Raw genomic sequence first — 19,032 nt, forward strand, 5'->3', positions numbered from 1 at the left:
TAAGTTTAGTTTACACAGTACTAACAGTTCTATATTTCTTAACAAACATAAAACCTTCCAAAATGCCAAAGTGATTCTTCTCCATCTCACCTCCAACAGTTCATATTCAGCTGACAAAATTTCTAATGACGTTCTGAAAAATATATTCCAACCACCACAATTTTCAGCATTTTAAATCACTGTACTGGCATCCATGGAATGCCCCATCTAAGAAACATATTTAACTCCACTTTGTTCATTTACAATAATATGTTCTGATCTGCTTCCAAACAACTGCTTTTTCAAATCCTGTAGGAAAATGAACAGTCCTCATGAAGGTCAGTGATATCTTGACAGTACAACCTCGAACCAGCTTCTGCACTGTACAGTTTCCAAATCTGCCAATTACATATAGGTGATGTTGGTGTTCACTGACACAGAGAAAGTATGAAACCTTGAAAATGCGACCATCTTTCAATATCACAACAGAGTTGTTCCTTTTCTTTGTCTTTGTGTATGTTTGGCTGTGAATGACCTCTCCATTGACAACTATTCTGTTACAGTATCTGCCAATAGAGGTCCCGAGTACATCTAACACTGCATGCAATGCAATCGGATCATTTTCGGACACTGGCCTAATCTTTGGCACTCCAAGTGCAGTCACCTTGTCATATCTAGCATAGTTCCTTACATGATGTTTAATTGAGGGCATTTCTGTGAAGAATGATTTCATTTCAGGTGAGATATCATTGGATGAGCAGGCCTTAGCTATTTGTGGCAATGCACGAGACCATGCAACTCTTTTGCAAAGCTGCTGAGGCACCGCATTACTGCTTTTGACTTGCTTAAGCAAGTCGCCATTATAGCTTTCAAACATGAAAGCAGACTGGGCCCAGAGAGGACCCAAATTCTCAACACTCATAAGCCCATTTCACACATGCACTGGACGCCGGAGCGTATCTGCCCCTTAGCCGGAGGAGCTGTATGTGAGAATGCAAATGTCCGAATCATTCGGACCGGACATGTGACGGACTTCGTTCTGCCAGCTCCCTAGTAAAAAGTCCGCCTCATGTCGAGGTGAGCCCATGTGTGAATAGAGCAGGCAACGTTCTGGAGGATCCACCGCGAGCGAGTGGGCGTGTTGATGACGTTTCTGTCATGCGACTGGCGTGAAACCGGAAGAATACAAACATCTGCCTCGTAATCTTTTCTGCATGCCTGTATATTGCTTTCCACTGTTTCGTCGACATTGCGGATCCGTCCAAATACATGCTATTTTGAGTCCAATGATCATTAAAGAAATAGTTAGCTATAGTTATACTGCCAAAACTTGTCTCTTACGATGATCAATAACATTGGTTAGTAGTTTATTATCTGGTTAGTAGCTAGCTAAGCTGTAGCTTAGTAATAGTGATAGGTATAGTGAGACAGGTGAACTGGTGACCTAACATTACATAGCGAACAACAAAAACTTACCTTCCTGTTATAATAAATGTATAATTAATAATAAATTATGTGTACCGGTAGCACCATTTGGATGGCTATGTGTGATTTTTTTATAGGCTACCCAAAAGTACAATAGCTATGTTTGCCTTCTCCTCCTCCATGCCACATTATGTGCCCGTACCACCGAAAGGTAAGACATTGAAAAGAAAAAAACAGAAAATACATCAACTCGCGAATACTTGGTGATCTCGTCAATACTTTTCACTCGTGAGAATGCAAGTGGTGTCTAACTGGAAAATACCACGAGGAAATCTGGACGTTTCTAAACTCGCAATGATTTCATGCGACAATGTAACATACTACAAATGTAATCATTAATGATCACATACTGGGTACTACACTGAAAAATAGGATGCAGTATACAGTATATACTTGTGTAGTACGCGGTACACAGTATGCAGTAGGCGGTTTCGAATACAGCCACTGCGATTTCTGCAGTGTAGTTTTTGTGTCATGTCCTGCCTTCTGCACGCTCTACCCAGGCGCCGCCCCTCAGCTAAATCAAACCGGAATATTTCCTGTAGGTGTGAACGTGTCTGTCACGGACAATCTCCTGTTGTGTGCTACATGTGTAAAAGGGCAATTCCGGCCAAATTGCGGACCTGATTCTCCACACTTTGTCCAGAGTTCATATGTGAAAACAGCTTTAGTCAAATGTAGGAGTGAATGTACATTGAAAGTCATCTGCTCTTCGCCATACAGACATACAGACACAGAAACTGATTTCACATAAAGCTCAAGAGCCTCATGAGCATGGTCAATATCCTCTTGGCTAATGCCTGAACCTAGCAAAATGCTCACACCCTCCACAAGTAATGCCCACAAATACTCTCCATTAAACTGTTTGAAATTTTGCAATAATGGTCATGTAACAGCATCACATATGGCACATAATGCATAGACCTTTGCCGTTTTGATTGACTGATCTACTGGATCCTGCCAGTGAAGGCCTGTTTGTCCAAGATTTTTGCATTCCTCCACAAAAGGTTTGAGGAAGCTAGTCATCAATGGCTTAGATGACCCAAACCACGAGGCACATAGTATGACATTTCTATCTCTTTCATAAAGAGGTGCTTCATTAACAGAGCATTGTAAGGGCCAGATGCTAAATTTAGATGACTGGAACACAGGCACTCCATCACAATGGAATGACAGGGAAAAGAAAGAATTGCTAACTGATTTCAGGTATTTGTACAACTTTCCAACAGAAATATCTGTTATCCCATCTCTGTTTTGGTCATTGTAAGTATTTGAAATGGGTTCATTCTCCAAAAGACCTTTAAATTGATCCCTCAAAGGTATACAAATAAAAAATTGACCCAACTCTAAACTTTGTCTCACAGTTACAGCATGTACTTGCTATGTGGGATGCTTGCAGGATCCTGATTACATTACCTTACCCTAACAGCTTCAGCAGATCCTCCATTAAAGCCCCTGTTACATTGTGCTTCAGGGAGAATGCGAGGATGTTCAACCAACTGGTATCTGTGACACAGTCATTTGAGGGACCTGGAGAGGCATGGTTTGATTGGTTGGTATTCTGTAACAAATGGGAAAGAATCAAAATATGAGTGATAGTACGCAAAGATCAATTGTACCAAAACAAATGAGTTACAGTTTAAATATTGGTATTCTTATTTTTAAACTCATCAAGAATGCATTATGCTATGTGCTGATTTAAGTATCTGATCTCAAATTCACTGTTACCTCTATATGTTTAGGGACAATTGTTACACAGGTGTACATAACACAATGTAAATTAAAATTACATACAACATTCCTGATTTATGTATAGTCTGGGGTAATTTTTTAATTTACCTGTACTTCTGATGAGGTCCACTCTTCTGCAGTCTCTGGCGAATGTGACATAGGGCTGTCATCCTGAAAAGAACAAAACTGTTTAAGATATATAATTTCAAATATCAACACTTGTTTTTATTTTTATTTTTAAACTAATCAACAATACATTGTGCTGCTGATTTAAATAACTGATCACAAATTCACTGTTATCTCTAGACATTTTGGGACAATTGTTAAATTACATACAACATTCCTGATTTATGTATAGTCTGGGGTAAATTTCTTATGCATCTGTACTTCTGATGAGGGTCAGTCTTCAGTCTCTGGTGAATGTGACATAGGGCTGTCATCCTAAAAAGAATGAGATTCTTTAATATCAACTATCAATACTTGAAAGAGAGTACAATAAAACTACAAAAGGACATGTTTACCTGTTTTTCCTTGGGTATAGGCTGCCCTTTCCTCAGGGGTAGATTTACCTGGATGAGGGGATAACATGAACTAATAAATGTAAATGTGAAAGACAATGCTTTTTTAAGAAATACAGATTCAAGTATTAAGAATTGGTTCTTTTCAAAGTAAGAACTCTCACCTTAGTGTATTCCAAAGAATAGCCTTTGATAATCCTCTGTATCCAAATGTCCTACTGACAGCTAGAGGACATTTAAACAAAACTTTTCATCTGATTTTCTATGGATGGTGACTCTATTGTGGTCTCTGGTTGTAACAGTGTAATGTCCTAAAAGAGGGGACAACATTACTCAATTATGTGAAAGAAAAAATAAAATAAAATCTATATAAATATATTGATATAGATTTGACCTATATCAATATATTGATACTATTTACTCCAGTTTACTCCCTATTTACTCAAAATGTCTACCTGTAGGCCTATACCTGTGGAGGTGGATTCTTCAGTCCCCTCTGGTGAATGTGAAACATCATCCTAAAACAGGGCAAAAGGAAATATACAAAAGAGAGGGAGACAACACAACAGTCCATTTAAAGGTGGATAATGTAGCCTAGTTTCTTTTCAAAAGAGGAGGTGGCTAGTAGTTGCAAGAGTTGCAACAGTTGCAAGAGTTAGCTTGCTAGCAGCTAGTAACTGGAGCTGTAATTTTATCCAGGAATTATCTGCAACGACTTTGTAACGACATACACTATATGGACAAAAGTATTTGGCCACACCTGTTTTTCAGGGTTTTGGCTAGGTCCCTTATCTCCAGTGAAGGGCAATCTTAATGCTTCAGCATACCAAGATAATGCTATGCTTCCAACTTTGTGGCAATAGTTTGGGGAAGGCCCTTTTCTATTCCAACATGACTGTGCCTTGACATGGTTTGATGAGTTCGGTGTGGAAGAACTTGACTGGCCCGCACAGAGCCCTGGCCTCAACCCCATCGAGCACCTTTGGGATGAACTGGAACGGAGATTGCGAGTCAGGCCTTCTCGTCCAACATCAGTGCCTGACCTCATAAATGCTCTACTGAATGAATCTTGTGGAAAGCCTTCCAAGAAGAGTGGAAGCTGTTATAGCAGCAAAAGGAGGACCAACTCCATATTAAAGTATGTATTTGAATACAATGTCATTACAATGTAATGGTCAGGCGTCTGAATACTTTTGTCCATATAGTGTATATCTGTTTCTTGGTGTACTTAACATTAGTTGGGTTATTTATTCATTTATTTTGCTTTATGATGTATTGGTATTATAGTTATTACTTTCATTTTTAAAATATCATTTGTTGTACTATTCTGCCACGAGTTTTGCAGCTAACTTTGTCAGGACTCAGGCACGGACTCAGACGCGGACCACGAGTGCTCCAATTCCAGGCGTTTATTAGCAGAATCATCAAACAAGCAGGCAGTCCAAAACAGGCAGGGTCAAAATACAAGGTAGGCAGTCCAAGGGCAAAACAAGGATCAAAACAGCAACAGGCAGGGTCAAACCGTGAAGGCAGGCAGATCAGGCAATCAGGACAGAAGGGCAGGCAAAGACGATGTCGAGGAACAGGCGAGGCAAAACCCAGCAAAATCCAAACAGGGAAACAGGCAGGAAACGAGACAGGCAGAAACACTGAAACGATCTGGCAAACAAGACAGAGACAAGCAGGGTAGATATAGGGCTGGGCTGATGAGGTGATGGGAAGCAGGTGTGGAGGCAGGCAGGTGGAGACAATCAGGTGGGCGGAGAGCGGGGCAGGGCTAGAACACAAGGAAAACAAAAGCACATGGACAGGGAAAAACAAAAACACAACAGCTAGGGGGCGGGAGCCCTGACAAACTTCAGCTTACATGCAGCTCAGCTTTCCAAGTTTAATCAATATTTATATAAAACTATTCCAGCCCTTGGCAACACTGCATAATAAATTGTTTTTGTACTCTTCTAACAACAGGTGGAAATTTTTCCTGGATCTAAGGTATATGTTGACAGACTGGCTTGGGCTGTGGCCCAGAATGCGAACTCTGCCTCCTGTTTTGTGAGAACACTCCTGATGGCAGTGTTCCCAATGGATGTGCTCCTTGTGAGGAATCTTCGAGGAACATCCAGGGATTCTGGACCACACCGCCAGGCTCTTGACAAAATTAAAGTGGATGCTATCTATAGTAAGTTTCAAATCAGTTCAAAGTATTGTAATTATGTAGTGTCTTTGACACATATTATATTACTGCACTATGGGGTATTATTATTATTATTATTATTATTGTTATCAGTTATTTCGTTGACCCTATCCACAGCAGTTTTACAGTCAACAAGAACTGTAACCCTAGAGTAATTTTGGGTTAAGTGTCTTATTCAGGGGCACAATAGTGGCAAACCCTTGGATCAAACTCACAACCTGGGGTTCCATTTTGAAGCCCAGATCCGTAACCACTAGACCACCACCACCTCTATGCTGCTGTTGATTTGTCTAACTTGATATGTTGTAATTAATTGTGGGTCACCTTGGTTCCTAACAAGAACAATGTTTTGCCTTTTATTCATTTATTGTCTCACAGGAGCAACACTGCAAAAGTGGCCTCATGTGGTGCCCTCCAGCATCGGTGCAGCCATCAATGCCAAACTAACTGGGATTAGAGGGAAGAAGAAAACACAGAAAAATCCAGAAACCTTAATGCTCTTTGATGATTGATGGCCATGACTGATTTGTTGAAGGTATCTTTGTTGTTTTTTTGTGTGTGTTTTGCATTTTCCTGAGCAAAGTTCAGTTTGCTACGAAGTAGGAATGTGATTGAGTATCACTTTGATTGTGTTCAAATGAAAGTGTTTCCATCACAAATTTGTGTAAGTCATTGACTGAAATCATATATGATAAGTATGTGTAGAGATATAGTAATACTGTTGCTGCAATATGAGGAATTAGATTAGAAACATGTAAAGCTTGAAGAGCAGACACACAATTTCCCTGTTAGAAGCATATGAAAACTGTACAAGATACCTATAAACAAATGACAGGAAATCCTATTTGACTTTAATTTGGCTACCATATGATTCAGTATAAGAACTTTAAATGATTTGTATAGGACTTTAATAGTTTTTCCATGATTTTCTAATAATACCATATACGATTGCATACTCTTGTCATGTAAAACTCATATAAGACTTTACAGTATTCGCATATGACCCAAAAATCCCCTATAAGTTGTACGTGTGATTTTTAGTAAGAAAGTGGCCATAATTGGTCTGATTTTATATAGGACACATATTGGACTTATATGAAACACAGAAGGTAATTCTGCCCAATTTAAGTAAGGAAGATATATGGTTGCTGTATATGAACCATACATTTTTTTTCGTATGGGCTCCTGATGAGTTGCAGAGTGCTGAGAGCAATGTAAGTAGGAGACCCTGTCTGATCTGCCCACCTCTGTCTGTGGTGGAACAAAGTCAATTGTTCCAAAGCTAATCCTGGTCATTGTCAGCAGATTACATAGCTGGTTTCAACTCTGGGCTGCAGAACTCAGACTGCACACAATGTGAGTGCCTTACCAGGTGTGCAAATCGTTTGCTACTTTGAGTACATTTTTTGGCAGCAAATCAGATACCATAAATACAGAAATATTTGCATCCCATAAAATGGCTGACTAATCTAATTAATCTAAAACAACTGTTCAGGAAGACATGTAGATTCATGACATGAAAGGAACTGAGTACATACATGAGAATCCTAAAGTCCAGATCATCCTTCCACATTTTGATCCCATGCTGGTCCACGTCAGTGCTCTGAAGTAAAAAGACTGATCAAAATGACATCATTGCTCAAGCTTTCTGTATTAGCATAATGATATTAATATTTTTCTTTGTTATTTTTATTCATAACAGTAACAATGCAAAATATTATTAGTAGTAGTAGCAGTAATAATTAATAATAATAGCAGACCAGACATCAATCAAACTACTGGTGGGACAAAATTACAATTTAAAATTATAATTTAAAATGAAGGAACTATGGAACTATCTTTACCCTAACTAAAGATCTATATGGAACTCTGTTCAAAATGTCCTGTTATAAACAGTAATGTGTCCAATTGATTTATTATCATTTTTATTTATCTGTGTTTTATTTAGAAAAGAATAGTTTATGGGAGGGAGTTACAAGCCTCTGTGGGTACAATATTCAGCAGGAAAACATTCTTTGTGATTCTGACTTTAAAATATGCAAGGTCAGGCAGATTGCTGACAGTTTTGACTTTTTTTTTTTTTTTTTTACAATTCTCTCCCTCTTTCTTTCTCTCTCTTTCTCACACACACATAGAGAGATGGATAGGTTGAGTTGCTACAACACATACAGGTAGTTCATCATTAAATACACTATATTAGCAAAAGTATTCGGACGCCTGACCATTACATTGTAATGACACTGTATTCAAATACATATACTTTAATATGGAGTTGCTCCCCCTTTTGCAGCTATAACAACTTCCACTCTTCTCAGAAGGCTTTCAACAAGATTTTGGAGTGTTTCATTCATTCTGTAAAGCATTTATGAGGTCAGGCACTGATGTTGGACGAGAAGGCCTGGCTCGCAATCTCCGTTCCAGTTCATCCCAAAGGTGCTCGATGGGCTTGAGGTCAGGGCTCTGTGCAGGCCAGTCAAGTTCTTCCACTCCGAACTCATCAAACCATGTCTTTATAGTCCTTGCTTTGTGCACATATGTACAATCCATATTCATTGTATAGATACATACGTTTAACTTTATCTGGTTTACCATTCCATATACATTTGAAGATTTGCTCATATAGTTTGAAGAATGATTCACTTGGTGTAGGTAATGTCATAAACAAATGCGGAAATTGAGATACGACTAAGGAATTAATCAAGGTGATCTTGCCATAAATTGTCAAATATTTCCCTCTCCATGGCTGCAGAATTTTGTCTATTTTAATGAGTTGGTTATTGAAATTAACTTCTGAGAGATTACTTGTATTTTCAGGAATGAGAATACCAAGTATATCAACGGATCCATCCTTCCATTTTATGGGTAAATTACATGGTAAGGTGAATGCTGTATTTTTCAGAGACCCAATCCTAAGTATTGTACATTTGTCGTAATTTGGCTTCAGACCTGTCAAATTGGAGAAGTAATCAAGGTCTTGTGTTAGACTTTGCAAGGAAGGATAACAGGAAACTGGTATCATCAGCATACATTGAAACCTTTGTATGTAGTCCCTGGAATTCTAAACCTATGATTTTATTATTTGATCTTATCTTTAATGCAAGTATTTCAACTGCCATTATAAACAGATACGGCGATAAAGGACAACCTTGTTTTACCCCTCTTGATAATGAAATATTACATGAAATATGACCATTCTTTATAATTTTACATGTGAGGTTGCTATACAAAACTTTCACCCATTTTATTAGATTTGCCAAAGTTGAAATAATCTAAGCATTTATAAATAAAATTTAGATGAACTTTATCAAAGGCCTCTTCAAAGTCCGCTATAAAAATTAAAACCAGCCTTTTTGATACTTCGTAATTCTCTATAATTTCTAGTAACTGCCTAATATTGACCCTAATATTTCGACCTTGTAAAAACCCAGACTGGTCGTACTGGACAATATCTGACAAGACACTTTTAATGCGATGGGCTATACATTTTGCTAATATTTTAGCATCGCAACACTGAAGTGTAAGCGGTCTCCACTTTTTTAGGTAGACTGGGTCTTTATATTGGCCTCTTGTTTTAGTAATAGAGAAATTAAACCAACGTGTTGGGTCTCAGACTGTACACCCTTATCGTATGAATAATTGAAACATGTACTGTAAGTAATGGTTCTTTAATTTGATCATAAAAAGTCTGATACACCTCAATTGGGATGCCGTCAAGGCCAGGTGTTTTCCCAGGTTGAAATGACTTTATTGCCTGTCTGAGCTCATCTTCTGTAATTAGGCCTTCATATGATTCTTTTTGTTTATTTGAAAGCTTTACATGATTTTTTGGGGAAAAAGTCTTTGCAATGAGCCTCATTCAGTGGCAGTGGTGGAGACTTAAACAAAAACATTTCTGTAAAATATTTTTCTTCTTCTTTTACTATGTCAGCTGGGGCCACAAGAGTTTCACCATTAGCTGTGATTAGTTGTGAACTGTATATTCTTTATTGAAGATTTAAAAAGAATTGGTTACATTTTTCCCCCTTCTCCATCCATTTTGCTTTATTTTTAATATATACCTTACTTGTTATTTCATGATTAAATTCTTCAAGTTCATTCTGTTTTTCATCTAACACATCTATTGATATATTATCAGTGCTATCAATAATTAGTGTAAGATTTCAATCTCTTTAGCTAGCTTAGCTAGCTAAGTAGTAAACCTGCTGAATTTTACTAAACATTGTAGGGTGAAATGTTTCGTTGTAGCTGGATAGCTCAGCTAGAAAAGTTTGGCAACTAGACAGTCATCAAGCTATTTCTTCCACAGCTAGCTGGCATTACTGATGTAGCACACCAGTAATAATTCTCTTACCAAAACAACTGAGTGGGAGAATACACCATTGAATAATATAATCAGGGCATATTTTTGTCAAATTTTTCGTCAACGAAATTAACACTGAATTTTAGTCATTTTTATTTTGACTAAAATAATTGAACAGGCTTTGACTAAAATGTGACTAAGACTATTTAGTAAATTAAAAATAGGTGTCAAAATGAACACTGCAGTGGATTCACACAGGACCCGGTCCCAATACTACAGCTTGGCGGGCAAATCCATAAAAATATATAAAAAGTCATTTGACCAACCATAGCATAAAAACTGCAACTACTACAAGCACAGTTGTGGTGGAAAATTTTTGATAAAGTGTATACCCCATATGTAAATTATGAGTATTACCACTTTCACCCTCCCCCCCAGAGAAAAGCGGAGCTTGACGTGGTACGATTAAGCTTGTTACATGGTGGAAATAAGTTATTGCCAGCAAACATCATAAGCATTGCCAACAGATGTTAGCTTTTGATTTTAACCACAGTTATTGACATATTAACTGAAGTTATTGATATATTGCATTAGCTATTTACTTTATCTTTACTGTACATGTGGAGGTCTAGAAGTGTATAAGAAAACCAGACAATCTAATATGTTATTCGTTTAAAATGTTTATCTGGAATTAAACAAATGTTTACGTACCTCACCATGCTTTCTCAGGTAGGACGGTGAATTCTTGTAGGCAGTGATGAAGTTTGTGCTCCGTAAACAGAGTAAACATGTAAAAAGATATGAATCTTTCTTCATTTCAAAAATCTCAAACATGGACTTCAGATATGGCCATAGGTGCTCTGGTGAGGAATCGTCATCTTTACCTGCCGTAACCATCATTACCACCGCCAAGTTCAAATCAAACTGTTAAAAAAAAAAAAAAAAAAAAAAAAATATATATATATATATATATATATATATATATTTATTAATAATATATAAATATATATATATATATATATATATATATATATATGTATGTATACAAAATAACCAGCTTAATTACACCAGGGGAGATCAGAAGATCAAAAAAAAGGGGGGGCCTACATAAACACTTTGTAAAGCAAAAAAAGTGTGATCGTTTTAGCAGCTTTCTTATTTTTGCAACCAGATATAAAAGAGATATAATGTTTTATGTTATAAGTAAGTTATATAAAATCTGGTTTCTTATTTTGAAATTTAGATTTATGTATATATAAAATTTAGTTAAAAATAAGAATCAAATTAATTTGTGTAATGTAAAACTGAGAAGTGAGATTGTTTTTGAAATAAAAAAAAAACCAACAGTACATTTTCCCAACGCAAAGTGAAATCAGGGTACATAAAATTAATTATATATCGTGGCAATATACTCCAAAGAAGTTTCGTATAAGGGCATAACCAAAATAAGTGCTCAAGAGTTTCCCTATGATCCCCACAAAAGGTGCAATTAACATCTGTCTTTTTTGAGTTTCTATAAATAATGATTAGAAGGATAAAACCTATGAAGCATTTTAAAGGATACCTCTTTCACTTTATTAGTCAGAAAAAACTTGTGGCAATAGCCAGACTTTATCCCAACGGATATCCCCCACAAAATGGGACCAGTAAGAAAATGAAGAGGGTGTACTAATGACTTCATGTTGAAAAAACTGACAAATTGTTTTGTTTATATTCTTACAATGTAGAGAAAAACAACATTTTCCAACATTTGTCTCAAGCACATCACCCAAACCTGAAAGATTACCATCGGCCCTAAATCCTCTAAAAAGTGTAACAACACCTTTGGGGATGGCATCAGAAACAATTGCAAATTCCTTGGGAGTAACAGGGATTTGATAATGTTCCAGAAATTCAGAATAAGAATAAAGTTGGCCATCCTGGTTAAATAACTGACAAATCAAAACAATGTTGTTGTCAAACCATTTTTTAAAGAAGATGGATCTATTCTTGTATAGAACATATCTATTGTTCCATATATAAAACCTGTGTGGACTAAAGTTATGTTTGACGATTAAAGACCATGTCAGTAGCACTTGTTTATGGAAAGAAGCAAGTTTAAGGGGAATCTTATCAATATTATAATTACATACTAAAAGAAAGTTAAGACCACCTAACGAGGAGAAGATATAACAGGGAATAAAGTTCCACAGAGAAGTCGGACACCTGAGGCATCGCCTAATCTAGTTAATTTTAAATGTGTTATTCAAAGTGGTAAAGTCCAAAAAGTTAAGGCCACCTTTACTATACTCATTCATTAGAACTGACTTCCTTAAATGATGAGTATGATTTTTCCAAAGTCAAATAACATTTTGTCTATAGCTTTACATGTGTGACTGTGAACACTAAGTGAAAGAGCAGTGTACTGTATGTTAACCTAGATATCCCTTCAGCCTTTGAAAGTAAAACCCTACCTCTTAACTATAAATCTCAAAGAAGCCATTGACTCAGTTTTCGTTTTGTTTTTTTTTCTATGTGACACCTAAGTAGATTACAGAATTCTTTACAGGAATATTTGCTACTGAGTCAACATTACAATCTTTAATAGCTAATAGTGCACATTTCTTTAGATTCAAACAAAGACCAGAAGCCCCAGCAAACAATTCTATAATACTAATAGCTAGAGAAACTTATGAGCTGTCCTTAGAAACAATGTAGTGTTGTCAGCCAGCTGACTGATAATTATAGTTATATCAGCAACAATGATACCTTGTAGACTGCTTGACTTTAGATAAGTGCATAGAAGTTGGGCTGAAAGTAGATAAAGATAAGGTGATATAGGACAACCTTGATGGATGAACCCGTTGTATATCGAATCTAGCAGAAGAACCATATTTAAGCTTGATAGAGCAATTTGCATTGTTATATAAAGTTTTGATGGCCCTGCAAAAGAAGTCTCCAAATCCAAATTTTCTAAGTGAGTGATAAAGAAATATATGCTCCACAGTGTCAAAAGCTTTGAAAAAGTCCAGGAAAAATATAAAACTGTTTTCTGAAATTAAGTGTGAGTAATCAAGTAAATCTAACACCAGCCTAATATTGTCAATTTGTAGTTGATTGATAGTGTTCATTTTAGCACAACATTTTTCTAATTTAAAGAAATATGCAGAGTTCTGTTCGCCTTCTTCTATCCAGCGTCTCCACGATCTAACAAAAGCACCTTCAGCCCTCTTTTTATATATTTTATCCAAGATGTTTTGCAAATTAATGATTTCTATTTTGTTTTCTTCTATTAATGTGTCTGGAGACAACTGGGAGAGCAAGGAGATTTTAGTAATAATGCTTTGTTCCTCTGCCCTTCTAAGATTAGCTAGATTACTTCCAAACTTTCTTAAATACTTTGATGATTCATATCTGAATAACTCCCAGTTTAAACAGTATGAATTTTCCAATTTGGCTTTATAAAAAAAATGTGATATTAACTGAGAAATATTGGCTTTCACTTCTTCATTACCAAGGAGAGAGTTATTTAGCTTTCAATAATTGGCTCTGTTACAATTATTTGAAGGGAATAACTTAAAAGTGATGGATATAGCCTTGTAATCACTTAAAGGACAAGGATAAATATTTACTGAGATATTTTGTTCATTAATACTATTAACCAAAAGTCTATACAGGATAGCCTTGTATTATTTGTTATTCCATGTGAACATGACTGTATCTGGGAACTTAACTCTCCATACATCCACTAAAATCAAATTTATCCATAAAAACGCCTTAAAAACGTATCCCTGGCATTAGTGCAGGCATGTGGCCACCTATCTATTAGAGGATTCAAAATGACAATTAAAATCCCCTCCCATTAAGCTAGGTGTTTTGCTTTAAAGTCAAAACTCCTGCTGATCTTTCATTGCAGTGAGAAAACCACAAATCATTACCCCACTGGCTTCTCCAAAAATTCACATCATTTGAAACTGAGTGAGATTCCTGACAAAAACATAAATCTGAGTTCTGCTGTTTAACAAATAAAAATAATGCTTTACGTTTAGTTACATTTCTTAAACCCCTGGCGTTTAACGAAACTATAGACAATGAAATGCTTTGAAAAGAGAAGTAACTTTTGGAATATGAGACAAGTATCAGAAACTGACACTGAGCAAGCCTGCACACGAGAAATCAAAACCTTCTGGAGAAAAACAACAACAAAAAACCTAGGTCGTTAATAAAGACCAACACAAGCCAAACTTATTAAGCCTGTTATATTTAAAAAGGAGTCTTGGAAGATAGTTTCAGTTCTCTAAAGTCAACTTGCCCATCAGAGGTAAAGACAACATGTTTAACAGGCCTCATTAGCCTAGGCTATGTGAACAGCCTGCTACAGACAGCAAATCCAGGTCAGGTAATCTCCTGACCATCGACAAATGCTCGCACTCCAACATAATAAGCAGACTTTCCCTCAGTTTGCACTTTCTTTACTGGCCAAAACTTCATTCTTGCCTCCTTGACAGGTTGAGACAGATCTTAAACTAAACATAGCTTGTTGTCACGCAAGAAGGGGTGATTTTTCACAACCTTCCAAAGAGCATCTCTGTATGACCTCATGGAGAACCAAATGATGATGGCTCTTGGTTTGGTGTTGTTCTGTGCTGGCTTCCCGGGGCGATGTGCAACATCGACGGCCTCAGCAGGGTTGAGCTTTGCCTCAGAGAGGATGGTTTGGCACAGCTCCACAACTTTATCCTTCACATTTTCGTTCTGGCTTTCGCAAATGCCATAGAGCTTCAACTTCCACCTTCTTGAGTAAGACTCCAGATCAGAAACACGTGTTAGGAGTTTAACCACTTTCTGTTCTTCCTCTCTGAGTATCGACATTCTCCACTTTCTTTTGTGTATCTTTAATTTCACTGCACGCAAAGCCCAGCGTTTTCTTCAACCCCTCTATTTTCAACAAGTTTTCATCTATTTTCTTCGAGTTTTCACTAACCAACTTTTCAATAGAGTTAGCTTGCTTATTTATGAGTTTAGAGAGGGTGGAGATGACAATGTTATCTTGTGAGGACTCACTTTCCACTCTATAAAGCGCCTTTTTGCAGCAGGGGATTTGCATGGAGTTACAAGTAATGCAGAGAAGTCTACTGGTCTACTGACAGGACCGCTACTAGCTAGCATAGTCATGGCACGAGGCTATCAAAGCGTTACCTGGCAGAGCTTCCGACTTGTTTTCTTTTTTAAGCATCCTTTTTCTGTCACTGCTCGACATTAGATTGTTGCAGGTTGTCACAAAACCAAGTTCAGAAGTGCATTAGTCAATCGAGGATTATTGTTTTTCAAAGAATTTACATGTGTAGCCAGTAGGAGCATTGCTACTTTGTCCTTTTGCTCCGTTCCCCCTGGCTGCTTCCTCGTTCACTCTGCTATCAGTGTTTGTGTGATGGGGCTTTAGGACCCAGCAGGAGCGCGGTTAGATTAGGGAGATCCTACCTAGGCCACAAAACGTCACATCCATGCCTCACCTGGACAAGAGGCCGAGCCTTTTGTTCACCTATGCTCACTTGTATTGTCAGCAAGCCGCGGTTTGAGTTATCTTTCGCGTGTCAACTGTTTTTTGTGGGATTATTTACTCACGAAGAAGCATCGCTGGTGGTGTGAGCCCAGCTGTAACAGAGCACAGACAACAAGAAGAGGTGGGTAGAGAGGACTTGACGGAAGGAACGGGTGGATCATAGACAGTGGCTTGCTGCGGCTGTGATCATAGCCATGGGTGTGATGACCAGAGAGAGGGGGCACCACTGTTTTCCCAATTTGAATTTTTTCTCTTTCATGTGTTTTTTGTGTTTTACGAGCTCTGTTTGTTTGTGAATGTAGTGCAGGGTTGTGCATTTGAGTGTTATACTTTCCCATGTGCGAAAGTATCCCTGGGTAGGTCTAAGTGGGTGGGCATCCCAGCTTATTTTACTGAGTGTGGTGGCCTGCTGTGTCTTATTAGTGTGCTGTGTATTTTATGCACTCTGAAGTGAATTTTCCTCTGAAAGGGGCTTACGTATTTATTGTTTCTTTCAGCTTTGCTGTGAGAAATACCTTTGCTGTGTGACGTGTACTGGGTTTAGCCACCCCACTTGGAACTATCGGGCCTTGGGCTCAAGTATTACCTGCTTGCACATCCTTTTCATTCTTTGTCCTATATGTCATCAGACTCCTGCTGATGCTCCTTGCACATTCTCTGTATCAGGACCCCGTTTACGAATGTCTCAGGTGAATTGTGAGATTACACAGTAATTTGATAGCACGTAATGGTCTGCCTATTCATTGATTGGTTGTACATTATCGGTATCAGACCTCTGTTAAATCTTTGCACATCATCTGTATCAGTTTGTGTTAATGCTATATCTATTGCCAGTCTTGCATTATGTCCTTATTGTTGGTCTTTTTGAATAATTTGGTGAAATAAAAAAGAGCACTTTCGATAATGACAGCTGTACCTTGTTCATTCTAACACCTTAGTGAACTTGCCAGGGAATTAACTCGGGCCCATTGTTGGGGGGGGCCTATCGCATTTTAGAAAAAAAAAGAAAATTCATCCGCTGACTTCTGAGCTTCAAAGTATTGAGTAATTGGAACCTTCATAGAAATGTAGTGATATGTAGAGTCAAAAGTACAAAAAATGTACTTAAGTACAGTACTCAAGTAGGCCTACTTGTAAACTCGTATTTTTATTTGTTGTTCCGTTCCCCTCAAAAGAGTCACTGACTATGAAGATCTGATGACTGTGTGTTGCCAGAATCGCTACTTCTCAGTATAGCAGGCTTGGGCTACATCCGCCATTGACTGTGACGATGCAAAAGGAGTCAGATCGTTTCCGGAATTAAAAACAATATTAAATATTATTTTGCTCATCTGCCTGCAATATTATTTTATATTTATATTTTTAGCAGGAGCATGTTTTGGGTGCGCACAATGTATCACAGTTCTTGTTTATCACAACTGCAATTTTACGTAAGCTACGATGTATTTAATGTTGACATCACATTTCCTTTAACGTGAATAAAGTCCTTATTAATAAATACTGACAAATCAACACGGTAGGCTACAAACAAAACAGAAATGTGATGCAATAAGCCTATGCATCACATTTGTGGCGTACTATGTCTACATTACAACAATAAAAATACAACATCACTGACTAGGCCTACAAGTAGCCTATATTAAAATGTTTGGGCTGGGTTAGTTCAAAACATTGTAAAACGAAGTTATTTGCTTCGGATAGAAGCGTGGCTCTTTTTTTCTCAGTGCTTTTTTTAAGTTTTAGTAAATGACATGTACTTACGCTATTATACGCATTAAAATGTGGGGTTCTCTTACCTTCCTAAAGACAAAGCATACTTTGTGGCTGCATGATTGATTGAATAGCATGGTGTAGTTTCATGTAATGAATATTACGATATTAATTATTATTAATTTCACTGACATTTGGTTTCACACGTGCTGCTTTGCCGCAGAGCAGGCTAATAATGGACATGATGTTTGGAACAATGTAAAGTAACTTTTAAAATGTAATAAAACTATTTACAGATTCATGTATGCCGCCCGACTGGAGTCAAAGATTTGAATCATTTTATTGGACTGAATGAAAGGAACCAAATCACTAAAAAGAATCATTTTGAACACCACTACTAGCAATCCTAGCTGGGTTCAGAGCCAACGGTTTTCTAAACCGAAGATCCCAGAATGCCTGGATGAGATGGTGGTATCGGATTTGCCAGAACATTCCCCCCGCATTGCTCTATTGGATATGTCGCTCAAAAAGTGGACTATAAAACGAACTACAAGTCTTAAATCTTAACAGTTTCGGAAAATATCGAAACATTTGATGAGTCCAAATATATCCTCACACCGAACAGGTTAATTCAGGAAATTCCCAGCTCCTGAAATGAATCTGAACTTGAGTAAAGATGGATAGTGTGTGAAGCCCATTGTAATTTTCCGTAGGGAATTTACTTCCGACACCAGCGAAGAACCAGTGATGACATACCCACCTCGGTACTCCATAGCTCATGGCGCGCCAAACCAAAGGGAGCTGACCCGCGGGCCCCAAATTGGGCGGACCTGCCATAGACAGTAGGGATTTAATTCCTTAACCAAGGCTGCAAATGCTTTTTTTCCACACAGAAGGCCAAATAAACATTAAATTAGGCAAAAATACATTGGCACTGTGTGACAGTTCAGGGACAGACACTAATAACAGTTTTTAATTAAACCATCAAGCTCACAGGAACACAGCCGTGAGCTGATCATATTCTCATGGTGTTAAAGCATCTCTGAGACAGGCAAGACTGGCGAATGTAGATTGTCTGTGGAGGAGTCTTGCCCTTCACCAAATGTGGTATTCTGGCCTTAATTTCACTTCATTTTCAGTCACCACAGTGGTCAGGGGAATTTGAAGTTTACAAGTCTTTTCAGTGTCTTAGCCACCATGGTCTAAAACTGAATTACTTTGTGTTTCCAAATTTATGGACTGCCAAGTATGTTTCTTTGTGGGAACATCACTTGCAGGTATGGTCTTCGTTTCATCTGTCATTGCAACAGGTTTAAGCTCTAAAAACAAAATGCCTGAGATTTAGCCTTTGGGATGTTGATTTCAAGCAAAACCTGCATGCCTGTGCAATATTGAACCTTTATTGATTTTAATGATTGCTTATTTAAATAAGGTGAGTGTTTTAGTGCTGAATGAATAGTTTATCCATTGCATAGTAGTTTTTGTTGGAGCAGAGTGTTACTAGCTTACCTTGGACAATAGTAACATTTGCTAATTTAATAAATAGCTAGACTTAACGTCAGTTACTCCCACC

This window comes from Megalops cyprinoides, chromosome 14 (genome assembly GCF_013368585.1).
Source record: "Megalops cyprinoides isolate fMegCyp1 chromosome 14, fMegCyp1.pri, whole genome shotgun sequence".
Taxonomy (NCBI): domain Eukaryota; kingdom Metazoa; phylum Chordata; class Actinopteri; order Elopiformes; family Megalopidae; genus Megalops; species Megalops cyprinoides.